General features: G+C 38.3%; 1 pseudogene; it reads left to right on the forward strand.

Annotated features, from left to right (window-relative positions):
* The first annotated feature begins 1,126 nt into the window (after positions 1-1,126).
* Positions 1,127-24,938, forward strand: LOC116590230 (annotated as a pseudogene).
* Positions 24,939-25,712: the final 774 nt, after the last annotated feature.

Here is a 25,712-nt window from a genome sequence, read left to right on the forward strand (position 1 = left end):
AAGTGGATTCTTTTGGATTTTCATACCAACTAGAAGTCAATACAAATGCCCCCATGTGCTTCCCCACCAATCTTTCTCTGCTCTTAAGTCCCATGAGACCCTATAGCATTACCCCATTTCTGTGCTCATCTTTATAGAAAAACTCCTTAGAGAATTGCTTATTCTTGCTACCTCTACTTCTCCAATAGCTATTTTCTCTTCAACTTATCCCAGTCAGGCTTTGTTCATACCATATACTGCTATTCCACTTCTCAAGTTCACCATGGACCTCCACTATGCCAAACCCAATGAACAATTCCCAGTTCTAGGCAGCACCTGACACAGTTGATGAATCCCCTAGTTCTTAAGACACCTTCTTTATTTATCTTCTAGATCACTATACTCTCCCAGGCTTTCTTGTACTTCTCTTTGGCTGTTCTTTATCAGTTTCTTTTGCTTGATTCTCCTTCTTCCTGACCTCTAAGCATTGGACTTCCTCAGGACTCAGTCATCAGCTCTCTACTGTTCTCTATCAACATTCTCTTTATAGTTGAGCTCATTAGTTGCAGTGTTTTAAATATCTTCTATATGCTGATGCCTCCTAGGGAAATACAGAATGATTGTTTGGCTGTGCTGAGTCCTACTTGAGATTTGTCATCACAAATTCAGAATGTCCCTATTAGAACACTGAATGTTTTTCTTCAGCTGTGCTGCAGCTCCAAAGGGGTCAAGGGCCAGTTTTAAGCAGAGTTAGAGTTTATCATGTAAAAATTACATGGATGGTGATAGGCAAAATTTTTTAAATGTCCCTCCGAGATCCCATCCTCTGGTTATTCCATCAGACACTAATATAAGTCCTACTCTGAAGGGACTTTAAAGATATATGGCTATTAATCAGCTGAGTTTAAGATAAGGAGGTTGTCCAGGTGGGCCGAAGGTAATCACAAGAACTATTAAAAGCAAAGAGGCAGAATAAGAGATCAGAGAAATTCAAAGTATGAGAAGGATTCAGTAGAATCTGTTGGCTCTGAATTGTAGTGGTCCACATGCAAGGACCAGAAAATGTCCTCTAGGGGCTAGGGGTGGCTCCCAGCCAACAGCCAACAAAGAAGTGGGACCTCAGTCCTACAACTGCATAGAACTGGGTATGGCCAACAACTTGATGAGCTTAGAAGTGGATGATTCCTCAGAGCCTCCAGGTAAGAGCCCACCAAACTTGGACCTACAGAATTATAAGATAAACGAATGTGTATTGTTTCAAACCACTACATTTGTAGTGATTTGTTGTGACACCAATAAAAACTCATCCATAGGTGACAAAGTTCAAGTTGTTGAAAAAATATGCAAAAGAGTGGTCCTTAGTAATGGGCTATAGAATGCCACCTAGCAAGGTAAGGAAGGAAAAAGTAGGAAGATTGGAATTTTGAGAAAAGTGGATTAAAATTCTTGGTGAACTGAAGAATTATTGGAACTTGTACTAAAGGAAGTAAGCTGACAAGATTTAGGATCCAAAATATGGCTGTAAGAGTGGATGGTAGAGAGGGGGCGAAAGAAGATTGTTGGAAAGGGAAGGAGAATTTATTGTTTGAAGCCAAGATAGTGGATGGATTATCTGTATATGTGGTAAAACCCAGTAATATAGTGATAGGTATAATACTAGGGGAAAACCTACCGAATGAGGCAAGGGCTAAAGTCTCATATGAAGGGTAAGGAAAAAGCAGGGTACTGATGGATGATTGTGTTATGAAGGGATGTAGGCAGTATAATCTTATGACATTTGCTTCAATGAACATTGGATTTGGGGATGGTGAGAGGAGAAATGATTTAGACACAGTAAGAAAGAACAAGAAAAACAATTATCCTACCACAAAGCCCTTTACTACATAGGGTAGTAGTGGTAAAAACAAAACAAAACAGCTATCACAGGAAAGAGCTTTAGGAAACTATTTCTTTTAGAGAAAGAAGGTGAGGAGATTGCTTAGAAAATAGGTTTTATTTAAGTTTTTGTTTGTTTGTTTGTTTTGTTTTGTTTTTGTTGTTTTTTGTTTTTTTTTTCAGATGATGACCATGAATTCCAAAGGGAGAAGTAGAAGGGTTTGGTGCATTGCTGGGGCAGAGGTGGTAGTCATGGTAAGAGATGAGAGCTTGAATTAGACTCAGGGTTATACAGAAACATAGGGGCATAAAAGTTCTTATAAAGGATATCATATATGTCTTGGGCCTCTTGTGGAGATAAAATGTATGTCAGTCCTTCTGGAGAACGCAGGTCATTATTGTTATTATTATTATTATTTTAAGTAGTTTCCATGCCCAGTGTGGATGGAGCCCAATATGAGGTTTGAACTCAACAACTCTGAGATCAAGACCTGATCTGAAATCAAGAGTCAGACACTTAGCAACTGAGTCACCCAGGTGCCCCAGAAGGTCATTAATTCTAATTTTACCTTCTTGGGATTGATTTTTTTTTTTTTTTTAAGACAATGGAACTGAGCTGGTAGCATTACAGGGCTAGAAATTAGTGATCTTATTAGGTGCATGAGAAGTTCTCTGGACCTTCCTTAAATCCTGATGTTTTACATTTAATAAAACCGAGGCAAAGAGAGATTGGGTAAATCTCCCTAGTTTCATCAACAAGTAAGTGGGAAAAGCCAGGATACAAACTCAAACAACTGGACTCCAGAGCAGAGTTCTAACTATTGTGCTAGAGGCACTCAGGAATGCTTGTTTACTAAACAAACGGATGCAGAGAAAGGTGTTATTTGGGAAAATAGAATGCCTTCCTGGGGGTCAGGGTGATGTCAGTTTGTTGAAAACCCAACACTAGTGAGAGGCAGATCTGGGCATATGACTACATCATAACGCCATGTTTTTCTATCTTGTGGTCTCTTTCAGGGCATTGTCCTAGAAACCCAGTCACCATGCTCTGAGGGAGCCTAGTGTGCACAGAGAGAAAAGGAGGCCCACAGGCCTTCAGACACAGCTATCTATCATTGGGTAAATAGCACCAACTTGCCATCAGTGGGAATGAGCCATCTGGGATATGGATCCCTAACCCTAAACTGTGCTTCCCAAATGATGCCACATGGGGCAGACACAAGCCTTTCCTTTTGAGTCTTGCTTAAATTGCATCTTCATGAGCAAAATAAAGAACTGTTGTTATTTTAGCCCACAAAATTTAGGAATTTGTAATGCAACAAGAAAGAACTGGAGCATTCATACGTCAAGCTGTCCCTGAGCCTTGGCTTCCCTAGCTGTAAAAAGGGATCCGATTATTGGGCCAGAGAGTTGTCATACAGGTTCACAAAATAGAAATATACATTTTGTAGCACAGGAAGTTAGCCAAAGTTGCCTTTCTCCTCATCCCTTCTGAGAAGAAAGGGTTGCTTTGATAAAGGGGTGCTTTGATAAAGCAACCCCAAGTGTTTTATATGTACATAAGTAGGCAAAAATGTGAGAGGAAGAAGAAAGCCTACTCTGGGCACCTGGGTGGCTCAGTGGGCTAAGCCTCTGCCTTCTGCTCAGGTCGTGATCTCAGGGTCCTGGGATCGAGCCCTGCATCGGGCTCTTTGCTCAGCGGGGAGCCTGCTTCCCCCGCTCTCTCTGCCTGCCTCTCTGGCTACTTGTATCTCTGTCTGTCAAATAAATAAATAAAATCTTTTAAAGAAAAAAAAAAACAAGAAAGCCTACTCTATCTACTGATTCTCAACACCAAAATAGCTCACCCTTTTACTTCATTTGGGTCTCTGCTCAAATGCCATTTTTCCTAAAGAGGCTCATCTGGGTTCCCTTCAAAAAAAAAAAAAATACAAAACAAACAAAAAACCAGCATATGCAGACTTTTCATCTTGTCCCTTTCCACATATTAATATTCATTATTCTTCTTCATACTGCAAATCTCCTGAATATCATATATTTGTGTGTCTATACTGTCTCATTCCACGGACATGGAAACTCCATGAAAGCTGGGATTTTCACTTACATCCCACTCTCTCTGCAGCACCTGGAGCAGTGCCTGACCTACAGCAGGAATTCCATAAATATTTGTTGAGTCGCTCAATGAATGAATTCTTTCTGGTACAGTCCCTCCTCTTGTTTTAATTTACTTCTTTCACATGGCATGCAGAAGAACATGTTGAATGGAACATTGACTTTAAGATGAGAAAGTCAGACAGACTCTAAGGCAGGAAAAGGCAGTCAAATATGCCAATTACTTCAGAAGGGTAATGGCATATTTTGAAATTTGGAGGCTGCTTCATTAAAATTCATTTTGCGCTACATAAAATAAGGAATCGGGAGCCTGACAGAAATGAAACTCAAATAGGCATTCATTTCCTTTATCTTTTTACAAGACAGATCAATTAGTAATTTTATGGTTGAAAAAACTCATTTTTAAATGTTATGTGGGACTTAGTGTAATATCAAATCTGGCCTAATGTCACCTTTATTAAGGAATTGAAAACACTTTTACATCTGTTCATTCCACTAAAAAAAAAAATACCGAGAAGCACATTTTTGCCATCTAAAGTTTGTAACGGAGGACAAAAATGGGCACAGAAATGATCTTGTTGCGTAATTAACATCCCAAAAAGTAAAGGCCAGTGATCAGCCCCAGACCAGAACATTCTGAGCTGCACTTACATTTGTAAACCAAGCTATGGAAACCCTCCCAAACAGGTGTGTTAGAGTCCAGATGGCCTCAACGAGAGGCCAGGAAGCCAATACCTTCTGCTGTGTTTCTGGCCACTCTCACAGGCTCAGTGGGCTTGGCTGCATCGGTGCCTTGCGCTGGGGGGCAGCCAAGGAGACACACAGGTGGTGCCGGATGAGAAACAGGGTTTCCAACAAGAGACTGCTGTGCTGCTGGAGAATTGCCTCCCTTTCCACTACCGGGTTATAAAACTAAGATCCAAGTCATTTATGGCTGGTAGAGATCCTGGACACTTTTAGATAAGAGAGCATAGGTGTTACTTAACCTCAATATCCTAACTCTGGTAATTTCATTATACCACCTGAAATTTTCCCTGCGGGTTCAATCAAATCTGGTATTTACCTTTGCTTTTCAGTCCCGTGTACAGTTGCTATGCCATTAAACAGCCGCTAAGCACGGCTCTACACAACACAAAGAGTGTGTATTCTTTATGAGTTGGATGTTGGGATGAGGATGTGTGATGCTGGCAAGCCTTCATGGGGATCTTGTTTTAGCAGGATGTTTCACTAATTATAAACAAGAAAAACTTTGGCCCTTTTGATTCCAAACAGAGCCTTGGGAAAGCGATGTTGATTGATTCATTTGGTCCCGTCCAGTGAGAGTGAGGCAGCAAGGGAATTTTGCAAATCACAAACCTAATGATGGAGTTTTTATCTGGTGGAAGGAAACCCAAGGAATTACTGTTGTGCAAACAGACCTACTGAGAGCCCTAGGCAAATTACTGTGATGGAGGCCACCTCTTTCTTCTCTCCCTTTAGTTTTCTGCCAGCTTTCCTCCATCTAGCATTCATGTTCTAAAAGAGGCTTACCCATGGTAGTGGAACCAATTTTGAGGAATGCTGAAAGGCCTCGATTTTCCAAATACTCACCTTCTCATTCTCTTACAGGATTCTGTTGGGTTAAGACAGCATTTTCAGAAAGGATCATTAAAATCAGTGTGCTAATTTAAAAAACTAATCATAGATACATGTGTTATTCCAGCAGTTTTTAAAGAGGTCCCTAGACAAATACAGCAAAGGAGATTCTCACAGAGGACAAACTCCCAGGGTGTGTCCAGGGCTGTGTCTGATTTCAGAAGTACTAGAGATCCAACCTTCTATTACTAGTTGAGAGCTTCAGTGCCCAAGTGAGGGAAGGAGGCATTGTTGTAGGAATAATATTCAGTGTATTTTAACTTACATGAAGAGAACTAATTTACTAATGCTAGTTCCTTGGCAAAGAAAGTAAATAACCAAGATGTGTGTGTGTAACTCCTTTTAATTATCTCTTTTTGTAAATTTATAGCTGCAGAGAGAAATTTAACTTGCTCAACCAATACACTCTCCTGTATAGAAGTCTGAGCTACTCCCCAAAGTTTTTAAAATAAAGTCTTTCAAGCATTTCCCCCCCAATAGACCACTTTTTATCAATAAAATTAAAATTTGTTGGAGCAATTTGTATCACTTAGGCTTGGGATGTCTTCATACAACAAAAACCTCAAATGTGGCTTAAACAGATTTTTCTCATATGACCAGAACTCCAGAGGTGAGCAGTCTAAAATTGGGGCAGTTGTTTTGGGAAGTCATCAAAAGCTCGGCCCCTTCTACTTCCTGGTCTGCCATTTTTAGCCTGTGTCTTTTAACTTCATGACTGTAAGATGGCTTCTGTACTTCAGACATTGCATCTGTATTCTAGCAAGTGGAAAAGAAAAGAATAAACAGCAAAAGAGTCACACAAGCTTAGTTTGTCACTTTTGACAGGAAAACAATGTTGTTCTCAATATGCCCACTTGGAGACCTGCCCTCACTAACCACACCTGGGACACAGAATCTCCTAGTTTTGGGGAGGTGTAAGGTTATAAGTTCTTTTAATTGGACTAAACTGTTCATCACTGCTATCCTGAATGAAATCAGATCTGATAAGGAAGTAAGGGTTATTAATTAAAAAAATCATTATGAATGAGAAATTCAAGTTATGAATAAAAAGAGGAAAATAAATATTGTGGGTTAACAAACAGTAGGTACCCCATATGTCACTAATAAACTTCATAAACTCCATTGGGTATCTTCATTTTCCTTCTTACCATTGACCTTGAGGATGTGTGGATGCAAACTGTCTTGAGTATGAACCAGCATCCACAGTCCCCAGGAAAATTCCCATCAGCAGGAACTTTAATACATGTAGGATTTATAGTCTCAGACATACTCCTGTCCTTCTTCTGTATCAACGTAGGCACACAGTGATGAAACTTAACTTCTGTCCACTGTTGGAGAGGAAAAATCTCTTCTTCTATCTCTTATATTCAGTCTTGGGGATCTGTGAATTTAACAACAGGTAGATCAAGAGGAGAAAAAGGTACAGGATTTTTGTTAATAGTTACATACACAGGAGTCCATAGAAAAGTGACAGACAAGGGGCATCTCAGTGGCTCAGTCATTTAAGCATCTGACTCTTGATTTTGGCTCCAGTCATGATCTCAGGGTTGTGAAACGGAGCCCTGCACTGGGGCTTTCCACTCAGCGGAGAATCAACTGGAGATTCTCTCTCTCTCTCCCTCTGCCCCTCCCTGCCACTCTCACACACACACTCTCCCTCTCTTTAAATAAAAAAGTAAAACCAAAAAAAAAAAAAAAAAAAAAAAAGAGAGAGAGAGAGAGAGAAAGAAAAGAAAAAGAAAGAAAAGTGAGAGTCAGAAAAGTGGTTAGACTCAGGGGCTTATACACCATTTTAACAAAGGAAGCAAAGTTAGGGCTTCAAAGGACAATAAATTATGGGGAAGGGACTAGAAATACACCAGGCAGCTGATGGGAGATAAGAGTTATTTTAGTAAGGCTTGTTTGTACAAACTCACCTTGGTGTTTGTTCTCTATCTCAGGTAACAGTCACTCTTCTCTTCCTGGTAAAATGGAGTCAACTTTACAAAGGGAAATTTATGTTCACTTTTAAGCAGATAATGGGGAGGACCAATTGCCTTCAACTCAAAGTAATCCTTATGTCAAAATGACATATTTTGAGGTCACATATCCTGATCCCCCTTCAACACCTATCTGTAGGATCCCTCCTATACTACCATTTGTCAAGGAAAGAAAAGTTGATCATGTTATAGGGAAATTTTTTTTATGTCTCTAAGAGTCTGGAGTTGAAAGTCTTCAAGTAGAGGAGTCCGTGTATAGATGTTAAATTAATTACAATAAACCTTCCAGTTGATTCTGGTCCAACAATGTATTGACATTGAAAGCTCCAACAGCTGTACTAGACAATAAAGTTAGTCCACTATTCTTTACCATTGGATTAACATTTAATCCATTTGACAGAATGAGACCCAGGACACACAATGTTGATGGCTGAGTACAAGAGGCATTGAGAAGAGAAAATGAAATGCTGACATTGAGGATGTCACCAGATGGGAGAACAGAGCCAGCTGGAAAGTGGAAGGTAACTTTGAAATCCAACTTAACCTTCTCCCTTAAACCAGGAGGCAAAATTTGCTTCTGCAGGCTAGAGCCAGATGCCCTAATTGTTACCCAATTTGCTTTAAATGGAATCCTTTTAGGTACACAATTTTATGTTTAACTGAGAAACATTAGATTTATGAATTGTATTTTAGTGGGCTCTTCAGTTGTAAAATATAGTCTCTCTCTTTTTTTGTTTTTCTTTTGCCTTGAGTTCAGGAGTCAGTAGGTGAAATTATTTACCCAAGATTAGGTCATTGTTATGAAATGCAAACTGAGGTTGTTAAATTGAAAGGAGGGGAGGAATCATGCACTTGAGAAAATTCAAATTCATTTTCACTTCCCTCTGGTCTCTAGTGGTGGTGAGGAAGAACTCTTTCAAAAAACACTATTATTAACATTATGTAAATATGGAGCCTTAATTAGGCTTTCAATAGCCCCTTGGAATTGTCCTCAGGCTTGACCCATGCCCAGATCTAGGTGGGAAAATGTGTATTCTCTACTCTTAGGTGTCTGTTTAAAAGCCAATTCTTCCTCCACGGCTGCTGAGGAATAGAAGTTACGGAACAGTCCGTTAAAAGGCAATTTAACTAAGACAAAATACAAGATAACTGTTTCCAGTAAAACTGCAGGAAAATTTCAAGAAAGCAGAGTGAATTGTCTAGTATGGAATCTGGCCAAAACAAAGGCTAACTCATTTCCATTAGGTCTTTAATGGCCTTAATTTTAGGGCCACTGCTGATTTCATTAAAATGTCTATACCATGGTTTTGAACTGTCCCTCCTCAATGTTGCTGAATCTGAAGGCATTAAATTGGCCATTCTAATTTCCATGTTTCATTGTATGTGTCGGGTTTGTTGTTTTGTTTTGTTTTGTTTTAAAATTTATTTATTTATTTTAGAATGAGATAGAGAGCACAAGTCAGGGAGAGGGGGCAAAGGGAAAGAGTATCAAGCAGACTCCCTGCTGAGCACAGAGCCCAACGCAGGACTGGGTCTCAGGACTCATGAGATCATGAACTGGGTCAAAACCAAGAGTCGGACGCTTAACCCACTGAGCCATGCAGATACCCCTCATTCTGTGTGTTTTTTAAAAGTTTATTATTTATTTATTTATTTATTTATTTACAGTAATCTCTGTACCCAATGTGGGATTTGAACTTATGACCTAGAGATCAAGAATCAAATATTCTTCTGAATGAGTCAGCCCCATACCCCCCATGTTTCTTTGTTTTATTATTTATTAACCTCAATTCTTCCCTTTTAAATGTTCATCAGTCCAGCTGACAGGCAATAGTCCTATCTCCCTTTGCTATGTCTGTTTGCCATAATTTCTCTCCTTAGTCTAAAGTACATTTTAATTGAATGAAACCATCATTTTGCCCTCGAGTTAGATAAAAAGCTCATAGCCTTCCCTTAGTGTGGTTTACCTTATTAAATGGCCTGTACAAGATATGCTGACCTTGAGTTTGAAACTCCAAGTTCAGAGATTTGCAAATTTCTGGGGATCCAGAGCAGAAGGGATCACAGGGCAGAAGGGATCAAGAACTTCTCAATTTTAATAGTAATAATAGTTAAGATCCTACCTCAGCTGGGCCACATTTAACCTGTAAATGGAATGAAATGGAAAGCCAGATTGTTTTATAATTGACAGCTTTGTCTGTCAGCAGATGGCTGTAATCTCCTGCATGTGCCAAACACAGACTCTAGGATTTTTGAGTTTGTAGTGAAAACAGAAAGGACAAATATTTATCGTAATTACAACATTTGTGCATTGGATATAGTTTCATAGCCTTTTAATCCTCCTTGATTAGAAAATACAGGGTGATTTTTTTTTTCCTTGCCAGTTGGAAGAAGTTTGTTTACCATCACTTTGAGAAACATTTCAAGTTTTAATAAATATAAAGCTAGGTCATACAGAAACAGAAAACATCTCTCTTTTTAGTTTACTTCCTAGTGAATCTATACATCCCATTCAGGGAGCTTGAATCAGCACTATCGTCCCCAGTAAGCAACTATAGCACTCAAACTCCAGAAGCATTGTTGTCAACTCTGGATTTATCTGAGGAAATGATCCAATTTTCAATATTTTCTCTTTACTCATTACTGTTGGTTAGTTCTTGTCAAGAAGGTCAGTTGGGGATCTCTGGAGTGATTTACATAATTAGGTTCTCTATTTATATGGAGTATATGGAAATTACTTTTGGGGCAACTTGACCCACACCTGATTAATCCCATCAGATTATGTCCACCTCCATTGTTAATAAACCATTAGTCAGCAGCTCCATTATAAGCATCCTGAAAAGTACTGAGCTATTTCCAGAGAACTACAAATTGTAATTCAAATGTAAAGTCCTTGGACTGAACTCAGCCCTTCAGTTTTGGAGTAATGGGTAAAAATACCAGAAACTGCACCAGCAAATATGAGTTCATGACACACCTCATTCACTTTAAGTTTTGGTGCTTTGAGCAAGGCAGTTAACACTTCATAGACTATTTCTTGACCTGGTAAATGCTAAGTATTTAAGACTTTTACCTTTACGGGCAACTGGGTGGCTCAGTTGATTAGGCATCGACTCTTGGTTTCTGCTCAGGTCATGATCTCAGGGTTGTGAGATTGAGTCCCGAGTAGGGATCCAGGTTCAGTGTGGAGTCTGCATGGAATTCTCTCTCTCTCCCTCTTCCTTCCCACTCCCTTTCTAAAATAAATAAATAAATAAATGAATAAAATTTTTTTTAAGGATTTACTTTGATAAATATGTCCAAGTATTATATACATGGACACCCAGATTCTTACTTCTAGCCTTTGATTATCACGTTAGTGATATTTTTTGCATAGTACTATTGCCAGGTCACACATGGACTATTAGTGTTCTTTTTACTACTTAAAATAGAGTCATTAATGTCTTTAAATCTAATCAGATTAAAATCTTAATTCTAAAAGCCTTAGAACCAACTCACAAAATTCATCCTTAAGATTCTGTTCTTCCAGAACCACTCTCAGTACCAAAATTTGTATAGTCAGGGTTCTCCAGAGAAACAGAACCAATAGAGAGAGATAGAGAGAGCAGAAAGACAAAGAGAGACAGAGAGAGATAGAGGCAGCAAGCCAGGAGGCAGAGAGAGAGGAGGGAGAGGGAAAGAAAGTGAGAGGGAGAGATTTATTATAAAGTATTGGTTCACACTCTTACAGAGGCTAACAAGTCAAAAATCTGCAGGGTGGACTGGTAGGCTAAAGACCCAGGAGAGCCAGTGTTCCAGTTGAGTCCCAAGGCAGTCTGCTTTAGAACCAAAAAACACTGATGCTAGAGATGAAGTTTAAAGGCAGTCTGCTGGAGAATTCTCCCTTGCTCAGGGGAGAACAGTCTTTTTATTCTATTTAGGCCTTCAATTCACTGGATGAGGTTCATCTGCTTTACTCAAAGGCTACTAATTTAAACTATTACTAATTTAAATGTTACTCTCACCCAAAATACCCTCACAGTAACACCCAGAACAAGTCTGACCAAATATCTGGCCACCCCATGGCCCAGGCAAGTTGATACATAAAATTAATCACAGTAAAAGTCACTCCAAAATAGGTATCTCCTGCTTTCCACTTCTGCATTCATGCTACCACTAGACTGAACCTTAAGTACAAAGTAGATCACATCATTTCCTGCTTAAAACTATTCAATTATTCTACCATTCCCAAAGGACAAAGGCCATACTCCTTAAAACCAACAGTAAGGCTCCCCCATTTCTCACATGACTTCAATCTCTCTTTCCATATGTACTTCCTACCCCTCAGAACTACTCCAATCCCACCACCTGAGCTCCTTGTCTTCTAGCCTAAAGAACTATGTATATTTCTAACACACCAAATTTTCATGCCTCCATCTTTATCCATGTTCTTCCTTCTGCCTTCATCCCTCCCCAATTCACCCATCCCCAACTATATTTGCCTATAAAACATATATTCAAAATCCAAGAACCATCTTAAACATCTCTTCCTTGGAGATGCCTTTATCGATTCCAATCGGAGTTATCCGGTTCTTGGGGTGCCTGGGTGGCTCAGTGGGTTAAAGCCTCTGCCTTCGGCTCAGGTGATGATCTCGGGGTCCTGGGATCGAGTCCCACATCAGGCTCTCTGCTCAGTGGGGAGTCTGCTTCCTCCTCTCTCTCTGCCTGCCTCTCTGCCTACTTCTGATACCTGTCTGTCAAAAAATAAATAAATAAAATCTTTAAAAAAAAAAATATTCTGTTCTTGATCTTACCACTGAGCTACACCACTATAACATCACTCTGAAATACCCTCATTTTCTCTTTGTGTCTAGCTATAAGCTCTGTCAAGTCCAGGAACTATCTTTTTTGCTTCTCAGTGTCCAATGTGGTGTCTGATTCCCATTAAGAAGTCAAAAATTGTGGAAAGTATGAAAGAGGAGGGACTAGATAAATAAATTGTGACTTAGTTTGGTAGTCAGTGGGAGAATCACTAAAGGTTTTTAATTAAAAATCTCTTCTTGAAAGAAGTAAGAAACTTATTTTTTATTTTTTTTTTAAGATTTTATTTATTTGACAAACAGAGATCATGACCTGAGCTGAAGGCAGAGGCTTTAACCCACTGAGCCACCCAGGTGCCCCTTTTTCATTTTTTAAAGATCAATCTATCACTGATGAAGAGAAGAGCTGAGGGCAAGATGGAAGAAAGAAAAAGAAAGCAGGGAAGCTATGTAGGTGATAGTTGTAGTCTAGGGATGAGGAAGGAGTTAAACCAGACAAATGGAGTAGAAATAGGAGATGCTCCAATTTATGAGTATTTCTCCTTCTTTAGAGCATCTGGAAGAACTGCATTTTCTTTGCCCCCCTTCAAAATTAGGTATGGCTACATGATTTTCTTTGGCCACTGATATGTGATTGGAAGTTTTACATGGCACATCTAAACAGAAGCTCAAAGAGCCAGTACATGATTTTTAAATCATGTACAGAATCAGTCACATTCTGATTTTAGTCTCAATGATCATGACCATGGGTCAAGATAGAACCTCTGTCAGTCTTGGTTTCTGAAAGATAATATTGAACAGAATTCCTCTGCCCACCTGTATTGGACATGTCCTATAAATCACTTGTTGGGTCAAATAAGTGAGACTTTGGAACTGTTTTTACGACAGCAAAACCAACTTATCCTGACTTATCAGGATTTGGAAACTAAAGGAAGAGGGCATGAGCAGCACCAAACACTAACGTTTAGCATGAGGGAGTATGAAACTTGTAGCCCGAATGACTGAGTCTGCCATGTGTTATCAGGATATGTATTTCACAACTGCAGGGTTCCTGTTCACATCATAATCTATCTGAATTGTGGCCCCTAGAGCGAAATCGTGTATAACCTGCAGAGATGTACACAGCAGCCCTGGGAGTGATTCATTCAGAAAAAAATATATTATTTATTGTCCACTGACTCCTCAGTGCTACTCTGAGTGCTGCAAATACAAAGGCAAAATAGAGCTTATCATTCTGTGTGACGTGGTCAGAGGTCCGCACAATGTGGCAGATGCTCTGATAGATTGAGCACAGGTACAGGAAGAGGCGACCAGCTCTGGTTTGTAGTTGAGCTGCAGTTTGAAGGCTGATTTGGAATTGTTCACGCAGAGAAGGGAAGTGGGTCATTTACGTGCAAGAAGCAGACAGGTAAACGTCCATGACACATTGGAGAAAATGCAGCAGGTCTTCTGTAACTATGGTTTAGGTATACACTTTGAAGATAAGTAGAAATGGTAGGGAAAAGATTAGAAAGTTAAGTTGGGGGTCATTTTGAAAGATTTTGTATTTTGCTGATGATTTAGTCTTCATTTCTGGAACAAGAGACCCTGTATCATTTTATTAAGTTGAGTGTTGTATTTAAGTTTCATGTATAAAAACACATCAGTGGGAGATTTCTATCATATCATTGTTAGAAACAATGGTATTAGATCTAAAAGAAGAAGCTGATATATTCTGCTTGGTTTCTTTGATTAGCATTCTGATTTGAAAGATCATTATTATTTGAAAAAAAATTCATAATATTGAGAGTAAAATTTTGTTAATGCTGATCACAAAAGATGGATCCAACCCCATCATCAGCGCTACTTTGAAATTTTACTGATCTGAATGTAGCTTGAAATACATGGGCCAATCATTTAGAAAATATGGAAATCTTTTTGTCATTCGAAGATTGCCTCCCCTAAGGGGATTTGATATGTAATCATTCAAGGCCATAAACAGTACTATCTAGAGCTAGAGAACTTTTCAAGAACTTATAAAGAGCACAGGTTACCCAATTATAATATGAATTTAAAATTCCTCTAGAGAGCAAAGTCCAATTGGATAAGCTTTATATCTGATCTTTTTTGTTTTTTTGGCTTTTAAGGTCTTCCCCATACTGACATTTACCATGATAGATTGCCACTTGTATCATGGGCAGTGATTTCTGGTTAATGTTTGTCAGTTCAGGCATTACTATAAAACGCTAGTGCCTAGATCTGCTGCATCATCAGAATTTGAAATAAGACCTTTAGGCATTCTTCCTACCATGAAATTACTGCTTTCAGTCCTGTGTAGCTAGCCCCTTAGTTAACCTATTTATAGGTTTTTCAGATATAGGATTCAATGTTAATAGTTTTAACTGTCCTCTGCTTTTTCATTGAATAAATTAAAAATTGGGCAATAAGGAATACCCTAGCGATGTTGCAATCTTGATAACACAAATGGTCCCGGGAACTCTTCATCTGACTATGAAAAAGCACTGAACTTTACGGCTTTTATGCATTGGTGAGGAATTCATGAAAAAGCAGCCTTCAGAATGAAGAGAAAATCAGGGAGTTATAAATGGCCTGGTGAGACTTAGATGTCAAAGTAGCTGCCAGATGTTTGGCATATACAAAGTCAAAGGAGAACTTGATTTGAATTTTGATTCATTTGAGGAGAAGGCAAGATAATTATTGCCTACCCAAGGATTATTGTCCCAGGGACCCTGCAGAGCATTCCCCTGAACTGAGAAATATTTGTGCTAGGGAATCTAGTGCCTGGCACAGGGTAATCACTCCATTAATACTAGCTATTAATATCACTGTTCCACTGAACTGAGAAATAAATTGAAAATTTCAAGTTGAACTGAAAATCAAGTACTCTTTTGGCTTCTATACTAATTAACACATAGCCTATGATTCAAGCTCTATACATTTTTAATCCTTCTGCCAAATTCACAATGTGATGAATTGGTTTCCTTGCCCCTTGATATTGCTGCAGATGGGAAGACAGCACTGCCAATGTCTGGTAATACGTGCTTCTTCCATGTTCAATAGAGATATTTTGAAAAATGTGATTTAGGCAAAGGAATCTGTGGAACTGTAATAACAAACCTTCTCATAATGAAATTGACCATTTTACTGCCTTTAGGAATAACTATAGTTATAGCTTTAGGAAAATGCAACACATTCCAGACATTTCACTGTGTCTCATATATACAACCATTATCTCATTTGATTTTCTCCGAAGTCCTATGAGGTCGATATTCTTGCTTCTCTTCACATACAAGGAAACTGAGATTCAGGACCTGGCCCTCATCACACAGTCAGTAATTGATGGGCTGTGATTTGAATCTTGACTGAATCCAAAGCCTGTGTTTTTAATCACTACCATTCATGACTTTCCCACTAGTGCAAGTTCATTGTGAGCTTTATTCCTCTCTTTGCATTATTTTATGCATCAAGAGGCTTCACAAATTTGAAGTCTTAGACTGTCGAAATGATTGAGAGAACCTCAATACAAGGATTGTTAGGTTTCTCTGAAACACCCTTTCTTTGATAAATCTCTCAAAGGGAATAGTCCAGGGATAATAAATCGAGGCATCTTGGGGACTCAAGGGAATTTACCTCTGTGATTGATGGAATGAGCAGGCTGTCGCCTGCATGCGTAGTAAATAAAGCCATGGAAATGCATGAGAATACCACCTGAAAATTGATACTGGTTTGTTCATTTTCTTACGGAAGAATACAATTGAAATGAAGGGAGCTGAGGGGAACCATAAGAGTGATTGATAGAAAGATACAGAGTTTAGATTAGGAAACTGGAAAAGAAAATAGAAGGTTTTATTATTATTATACTACTGTCTTTAAAATATGCCAGCACCCTTTCCTCAGTGCAATCACGAAATATATAGCACTCTACTAGGCAACATGGAAGATAGAGAGAGAGAGAGAGAGACAGAGGAAGAGGGAGGTAGGTAGATGTGCTCTCTGCCTTTAGGAAACAATGTTTTAATTAATATATTAAAAATTAATTTATACTGGATTGAAGGGCATGTACATGAACAGTACGAGCACACATGTTCATCACCCAAGGCCACATTTACTGATCATTTCATATAATTTGTCTCTGAACAAATGGACTTTCTAAGAGAGAAAATCCAAGCTTCCTTGCCCAGCAAAGGCTAAGCAGGTGGTGAAATGCAATTTGTCAAAGGTATGCAGGCAAAGCATTTTTTAAATAGACAAAGGAAAGAAAACCAAGACAAAAGCCTGTCTTTTATCATATGGCAAAGGAAGGCAGATAATTAATGATCCAAGTGCCAAAGAACCTTGGTGCTTTCATTCACCTCAAATTTTAGTAAGGGAATTATTTTAAAGAACTGATTACAAAAAAGACTGACCCAGGGTTATTTAAATATGGATTTTTTTAGCTTTATATGTTATACTTCAAAAATGTATTTACTTTTAATTTGTATGTGATCTAAAGTGCAGACATTTTTGTGGATCGGAGATAAATCATCAAGGTACCTTCCAAGAGTACTTGGCCAACTCTTTAGTAATCATTAGGTATCAACTTCCAAACCACAGTCACATGGAAATGATAAAGGAATAGAGTAAGCATTCTGTTAGGAGGAAATAATAGGAGGTAAAAGAATCAAAAGAGAAAGAAAAATAGTCATTTTTAAATGCAAGAAGACAGGAGGATAACAACTTCTAACAGACTGTGAATTTGGGCTTCCATGAAAAATTGTGAACATTTCCCTTTGAGACATTTCAAACTAGGGTGAATCATGTTTCTAGTAAAGTCTTTCTAATTAAGTCTTCTGTATCTGTCTGTAGGATGCGGGGATTAGCTGTGCCTCTGACTCCCATGCCCTTTCCAGCATTTAATTCCAGTTGGAAAACTTTAGTGTGAAACCACACTTCCATCCTTTAAGGTCACAGCTGTTAAGAACTTGCTCATGAGTGTGGGCTATTGTTTCCTCTGAAGGAACATTTTGCAGAGAGTGATGTGCCTCAAGGACAGCAGTGCACACTGGTAGGCATTAAATGTGTGTTGAGTGTTTTTGAACTGATAGACCTTGACCACCATTGAAGAACATATCTCTCCTGCTGACCCTCCCTAGTATAAAATCTGTCTCCCTTTCATTGTCCTCATGACAAAGGATAGGTTCAGAATCCAGGTTAAGAATTCTGTCAGTGGTCAAGCCCTTTGCCATTTAGACAGTCACCACTCATCTGCTCACTTGGGTTCTGGAGACAAATAATGACTGCCACTCAGGTTTAATGATGGTTTCACTTTGAAGTGTTCAGAAGGAAAAGACACCTCAGCACAAAATAGTGTTCTCTCCGGATTACTGTGATCATCTGAGACTAGAAGATGAAAAGGAAGTCTCCTTGGTAGTGGAAGCTATTTAGTACCCATCAATACATAGCGCATCCTTTTTGGACAAAGGATATTACAGAGACCTGGCCAAATTAGAAGGTGAGGAATCTGTTGTGGGCAAACAGAGGTGGTATTTTACTGCACGTATCTCTGCCCAGAGGGAGCTTCAAAAATTACTCATATCCTGGGCCAGATGTTCACCAAAGAGCATGGCACATCTGGACTGGTACCTTCCAGACTATGCATTAATCCTGGAAGACTGGATATACATATTTTTTTCCCATAGCTGAGATTTGAAAATACCCCAGAGTGTCTCTCTTTTTCATTTTCAATTAGTGTCAGTTAAATGTCTTGGTTTAAAGGTGTCAGTGAAAAAGCTACAGAACTTCATTTGAAAAAGAAGGGTTCTAAGAGACATGATAACTTAAAATCAACTTCAATCCAGTTAAAACTGAGGATTTTTTCAATAAGAGAATGATTTAAACTGAAATGAGCAGAACTCTTGATTAACCAGAGATTCAGGCATAATTTCTTGAAAGCTTAAAATGAGGACAAAAATCATATTTTTAGGCAATTTAGAATTTAAATACACATAAAATTCATTCCTTGGTAACTTAAAAGGCTCATCATATCGTTGAGAATGACTGATTCATTAAAATTCAAAGGAAAAAAATCAGAAGTTAAAGTTCACCTGATCAATATAACTGGAGATCATTTTTACAACAATTTAGACCCCTGAAGGGAATAAAACGACTTTAAGGCTTGATTATCTGTTTTTGTTTGCTTGTTTTGATTTTTGCTTGTATTTTTCTTTCATTTGCTTTTTGCTTCATGGTTCCTTCAAACCAAACATTTGTATCTTTTATTACAGTAAGATTCAAAAGACAGCCAATGACTTAAACAATCATAAGGCAGCTCTGAAGTGGCAGAGAATGAGTCTAAGTCTGTTTGACACCAATGATTTTGCTATTTCCACTATACATGGTGACAATTTTTTTCATTTTTACAATAAGGGTAATGTCTACTTCACAAGATTTAAGAAGATAACATACATTTAACATGTAGAGCAGTGTCTGACATCTGGTAGATATCCACAAAAAAAAAAGTGTGATGACAGTAGTACTAATAGTGGTTAATACTATTATAGGAAAATGGACCAGAAGGACTTGCCCCCTGAATGGTCTGAGAATAATATCCCAAGTTCTTTAAAATAAAAATAACTATACTGTGGAGTACAAACTAATTATTTCCAAAATCTGCATGCACTTATTTCTTGCAAGAACAGATATTTTCTCCAGTAGATTTGGTCACACACTGTAGATCACAGTTAAATGTTGACTGGGTGGATATTTTGCAGCAGTCCATAAAAAGGAAGAAAAAAATTACAGCCACTTCAAAAATTCTATCACAATGTCTAGAAAGCACTAGACTAATTGCCTAATAAATACCACTTGAAAATTTTTTTCATGGGCTAGAATATGAAGGTCAACCCAGAATCGGAGGAACGTAGTTTAAACCAAAATAAACACACAAAAAAATTTTATATAAGCATCCTTATATTTTAGCTTATAATGAATGACTATGTTCTAGCAATGTTTAGTATGTTCAGAGATCTCTTATATACATAGTTGTGTCATAATGGCAGGAAAAGTGTTGGAAACTGCCAAAAATGAAGTCCAGTTGAGGTAAGAAGCTTATGGTAGCCCACGAAAGGGGCAAAAAAAAAAGCAAGTGTAACATCCTGAATAAGTGGGCTCTGTCCCACACACTCAGCTCTACAATTATTTAAAGGAAAAATCCTGAAGTAGACTAGAAAGAAAGCCACTGATAGCCTCAAGGCCAAAGGATTTCCCTATTTGCATGCAATTTCTCTGAGGATACACTTCTCTGGTCTTGTTTCATTTTATAAAATACACATGTATACGTACATACACACCCAGACTCAAACAAGGTAACTATAGCAATAAAAATGTTTGGCTTTCAAGACAGAATGGGTAGAGTATATCAATGTCCCATTTTAAATCACTTTTGATAATTCAAATTTAATGTGTGGCTTAAAAGTAATACTAGACTATTTAATACACTTGTAAATTATTATTTGATTCTGACACCTTTGTGACATAGTTATCTTCAAATCTGCAGCAGGAAAAAAAAAATCTGCAGCAGCATCCCATTACCTACACCTGACCTAAGAAAATAAAGGACTAACATGAGTAGAAAATTTTCCATCTGAGGAACCTAAAAATGGAATGTCTCTGAGCGGCTTTAGATCAAATCCCAGGAAAGGAATAGAACCTAGTTTCCCACGTCTTTCCTCCGCCTTATTCACACAGCCATATTGGGTAATTAAAGGAAAAACAGATATGGAAAATTCCTCTGAGAACATGAAATTAATTCTCTGTAAAATTTCATTATTTTATCCATAAATGGTATGGTGTAGGTTATAAAGTAGTCAGATAGCAATTGTGTTAGAACGGGCTGCAGTGTAAATTTTTTTAAAACACTAAATTTCATCACCAAAACAGAATTAGAGATACCATAAGTGAATGTGGGCTTTAATCTCTGAATATAAGACTTACACTCAACTGTGTAGCTCTTTTGCATATCATCAGAAAGAGATAAAATTTTCCATTAGCTGTTACATCAAGCTTTTAGTTCAGGAAAAGAGTCCTGCTCAGTAAAACTAAAAACAAAACCAGGTCTCAGCCAATTTGATTTCTCTTTGCTGAGTTGACCTAACAGGGTAGCTTGGGTAAAATCTTTACTGGTTGGTTTTATATATTGGGTGTGTTTTGGTTTGGTTTGGTTTAGTTTGGTTTTTGTTTTTTTATGAGCTAAAGGTGAAGGAATCATTAATAGATGAGCCTAAGGCATTCTGAAATATACTTGCTAAATAATAAACTTATCAATTTCTTCCAAATGAATAAATTATTAATTCTCATCCACCTCTACCAAACCTAACAGTCAGATGAAGCAGGTGCTAAGGAAGAGAAATGAGTCTCAGCAGAGTGTATAACAGGCAATGGGAGGGTCAAGGCTGATGTTAGATAGGAGCCTTAGAGACAATGCCTTAAAACATAGGAAGGGCAATGTTCAATTAAACATTAGGAGAATCCATTGCAATTTTAAACATTTTTCAGATATACAGCCTAGAAAATGCCAAAGGACAGGAAAAGGTACTCACCTGAAACTTTTGAGATCCATCAATATTGATTCGAATCTCTAGTAAAAGAATTAATTCTACACTAGAACTAACATTGTGATGGAAGGGTGTGAGTGTCCAGCCCTTTTCAAACCTGATGTTTTAAACGTATATCCTCCCACATTTATTTATTTCAGTAACTCAAGGCAAGTGTTCTGTTTTTCTAATGGTGAGGGTGGCTTTTCCAGGATTACCCCAAATTGAATGGCAAAAACAGCCATTTGTTATAGATTCTCTATGTGTCAGAACTTGAATAGAGCAGGCGAGGGAAGATTTGTCACTGATCCATACTGCTGGAGCCTTACGGGAGGACACTATGAAGGAAGTCTAGGAACCATCTAGAAACAGCAATCATCTTAAGGCTGTTCACATGCATGCCTGGTGATTGATAATGGCTCTCAGCAGGGACTTGATATAGGACTGTCAAAGGATCACCTACAGGTGGCCTCTTCATGGAGCCTAGGGTTCCTCAAAATTTGGTGGTTGGGGTCCAAAAGTGAGTGTCCCACAGAAAGAGCCAGATGGAAGCTATAACACCCTTTGTGTCCTAGTCTCAAAAGTCATACAGTGTCTTCCTTTGCATTCTACTTATTGGGCAGTCACAAAGGCTGACCTACCTTCAAGGGTGAAAATTAGACTGCACCTTCTGATAAGACAAATGTCAAGTTTCTACAGTCATAGAACTGGAAACACAAAAACATGGACAGTTTTTGAAACATGGTCTGCCACAATGATTATTTCTTTTCCGTTTTCCTTCTCTTTTCTTTCCTTTGTGTGTGTGTGTTTGTGTCCTATCTGTGCTTTCTTATAGTTTCTAAAAAAGAAGTAACAACTCATGTATGGAGAACACATGTTTAGTAAATTCTAGTGATATTTTGGTCAGCTGCTATAAATCAGCTTAATAACTTTTGTACCTGGAGTTCTTCTGGTAGACCTACCATATGTTTGTTCTGACACAGATATTTTGGAGTTTACACTTGAGGATAAAAGAAAAGAAGCAAACTTGAAAGTGCTAGTTGTTGAAAAGAAGTCCAGAACAGGTAAGAAGATGTTTGAAATTGCAATGAAGACAGATGTTGGATTTGAGTCTACTGAGAAAAAGGATTTAGGATGTGAAGGAAAGATCTCTTTGCTGAAAAGGATTAAGAATTTCTTGGTGGGTGTAAAGCTCCTGATAATTTTGAGAAATTAGTTGTTTGACTTCAGGATATGTTATTTTTCTGCATATTATTCAGTAAACATTTTAATTAAAAATATTTTCACTTATTTATCAATAGATATTGTAGGTTTTTAACATTCTGAGAATGCATGAGTGATGCTTTCTTTTTGCATCGTGTTTCTCTGCATGTTTTTTTTTTTTAAGATATTATTTGTTTATTTGACAGAGAGAGAGAGATCACAGAGATTGTAGGCAGAGAGCAGGCAGAGAGAGAGGGGGAAGCATGCTTCCTGCTGAGCAGAGAGCCCAATGTGGGCCTCGATCCCAGGACCCTGAGATCATGACCTGAGCTGAAGGCAGAGGCTTAACCTACTGAGCCACCCAGGCACCCCTCTCCATGCTTTTGAATACCCTCCTCTGTCCTGGTGCTTTTGCTCTGACTAAATGAGAATACTTATGGATGATGGGCCTGTCGCTCAACTCCAGGACTGAAATAGCCAGAATGATAAGAACCTTGAGCTAATGCGGATGGGGGCTAACAAAAACTTAGAGAAGAAAGAGTGATCTCTTCCTTTGAAAACCACAACCCATGAATATTTCTTATTGACTTTATAAATCTATATTGAAAATTCCATTCTATAGAAATAATTTCAAAAGTATATGACATATTTATTGCAATATTGTTTGTAATATAAAAACTGAAAAGAAATTAAAATGATCATCAACAGGGGAATGTCTAGGTGGTATATTTATATCTAAAACACTAGGCAACCTTAAAATAACATATATGTACTTTCATGGAAATGTGTTTAATTGATTCATCAAAAATTTTTCAAAATATTGTGAGTAGCAGAAGCCCATTTTTATTAAAAATATATATAAAATTTCATTCTAGATGGCAAACTTGGCACTGCTTTAGCTACTTTATATCATAATAGAATCTCTAGGAATGATCATGCATTTTCTTTTTAAAATTCACATCTGGTATGTAAATCAAGGAGAATTCCTCTTCTTCTTTTTTTTTTTTTTTTAAAGATTTTATTTATTTATCTGACAGAGATCACAAGTAGACAAAGAGTCGGGCAGAGAGAGGGAGGGGGAAGCAGGCTCCCTGCTGAACAGAGAGCCCAACACGGGGCTCAATCCCAGGACCCTGAGATCATGACCTGAGCCGAAAGCAGAGGCTTTAACCCACCCAGCCACCCAGGCGCCCCTCAAGGAGAATTCTTAATGGATCATAACATATAAAAAATCCTTGGAAGGTGGGAAATGAAAGAACGAAATTTCCCAAGACATAGGACATATTGTCCTTCTAGAAAAGTTGGGAACACTACCAAAAGAGCTTCATACCCAAGTGTAGTGGATCCTAAGTTCAAGAATGGTCCTAAAAGTAACCAACAGGTAATCAGAAGAGGAAATCAAGCAGGACAGATTCTGAAAAATCTACCTCCTCAGGCCAGAGAGCAACCGCAGGGGTTGCAGACTCAGGTGGGTGGGGATGGGAGGATATCAGGCTATTGGGGGGGGGGGTGGATGACAGGAGTGGGGGTGAAGGAAATAGGATAACTAAAGGCTACATATTACACCAGTGGGGTATTCCAAGCCTCTCTACTCTGAATGAAAGCTACTCAGTCACAGGCCACAGCAGTTCATCTCACCTCTCCCCATAAGTGGACAATCAGTCAGTCAAACCAGCAAGGTATTTCAGCTGTTAGAGATGAGAGCACACCAATAGTCACCAATTGCATCATGCTTTTTTGTCTGGAACAGGTCCTTTTAGAAGTGTCCCTTTCCTGTTGTGAGTGGTGTGGAGTCAGCTCATAAGTCTCTGACACCCAAAAATTGAGAGGTTCTTTGTACACCTGGTGGCTTGGTGGTCATCACCTTACCATTAAAAAACGTATTGAGCTATACCTACACCATAAGCACTATGGATATCATTTGGATTACCTTGAGAAAAAGAGAAACAAGGAAGGTCAAGAGGCTAGACGATTGGTCTGAAAGCTAAGCTCTACCACAAACAGTGCCATGCTGAGAAAATACAAATGGAAAAGACGATCAAGATACATGAAAAGACAAACACCAAACAAAAGAATGATAAAAAGACTCCATAAGGAGCAGTACTTGCATATGTATTGGATAAAGACGGACAGTCTTGAGTTAAGGTACTTTCCAAAATGATTAAACAGAGGTGCCTGGATACCTCAGTTGGTTAAGCATCGTCTTTGGCTCAGGTTATGATCCCAGGGTCCTGGGATTGAGTCCCTTGCTCAGGAGGGAGTCTCCTCCCTCTGCCCCATCCCTACCCTGCTTGTGCACACACACACTGTCTCTATCACTCTCTCTCAAAAGAAATAAATAAAAACTTAAAAAAAATGATTAAACAAAAATAAAGAATAAAATCAGGAAATTTCTGCCCAACTTTTTGCCTGTGAAGAAACAGAAATATTAAAAGTTATTCAAACAGGAAAGAGAAAGAAGAAAATATAGAAGAGGGTTACTAAAGTCTGCTGTGTTGGAGATGGCTTTACTCAAAAACCATCTAAATATGAAAGACTCATTAAGCCAATGGGCTTATGTTTCAAGATCAGATGCATTCAGGGTGGTATGGCTATAGACATCTGTGGCTGGGCTTATATTGGAAAAAGGCCATGTAACTCATCCTGAACTGAATGGCATCTTTTGCCCACCAATGCTTAGTACCAAAAAGAGTCTCCTATCCCCACTCTACACAACTTTGAATGTCATTACCAAAGGAACTCTCGTCGAAGTAAATATCAGCAAGTTGAGCCTTATGGCACAGTGACACAAGGAGGGAAAGTATTTGGGGAAGATATGCCCACAAGTTACCAGCAAGCCTGAAAATGATGATGCATAAGCATGGTCCTATGGTTTGACATCAATTCCATACAAGTAACTCCTTATAATTATTGAAGACTACACACCAATCGAGAAAATCAGCATTACTGTGATGTTTCCGAATACTACCCAATAGCCTTACATGACTGAAATCATCAAGAATACTACTTATTCTAATGTAAAAAAACCATTAAAATGGCCTAGTTTTAGGGGGAAAAAAAGTCATCAATCATTCAAGGAAGGCCAATATCTTGTTGTTCCTCAATAAAAGATCAACTTAATTCAACTTAATCATAAGGACAGAGACAGAAGAATAAGCAAAACAGGAAGTTTAGAATAAATATAATTTATATCCTAAAAACTGTAGGAAGATATTTAACCCATAATAAAATTAACCTAATAAAATGGAAATCGAAACTGTCATCATGGTTGGCAAGAATATGCAAAAAATGGAACCCCTGCACATTGTTGATAAAAATATAAAGTGGTATCACTGTTATGGGAAATAGTATGGAGTTCTTTAAAAAAATAAATAAAAAAATTTAAGGGAGCCTGGGTGGCTCAGTCAGTTAAAATCTGCCTTTGGCTCAGATCATGATCCCAGGGTTCTGGGATTGAGTCCCACATCGGGCTTGCTGCTCAATGGGGAGTCTGCTTCTCCCTCTGTCCCTCCTCCCACTCATTCTCTCCCTCTCTCTCTCCCTCTCTCTCAAATAAATAG

Source organism: Mustela erminea, chromosome 5 (genome assembly GCF_009829155.1).
Source record: "Mustela erminea isolate mMusErm1 chromosome 5, mMusErm1.Pri, whole genome shotgun sequence".
NCBI classification, from domain to species: domain Eukaryota; kingdom Metazoa; phylum Chordata; class Mammalia; order Carnivora; family Mustelidae; genus Mustela; species Mustela erminea.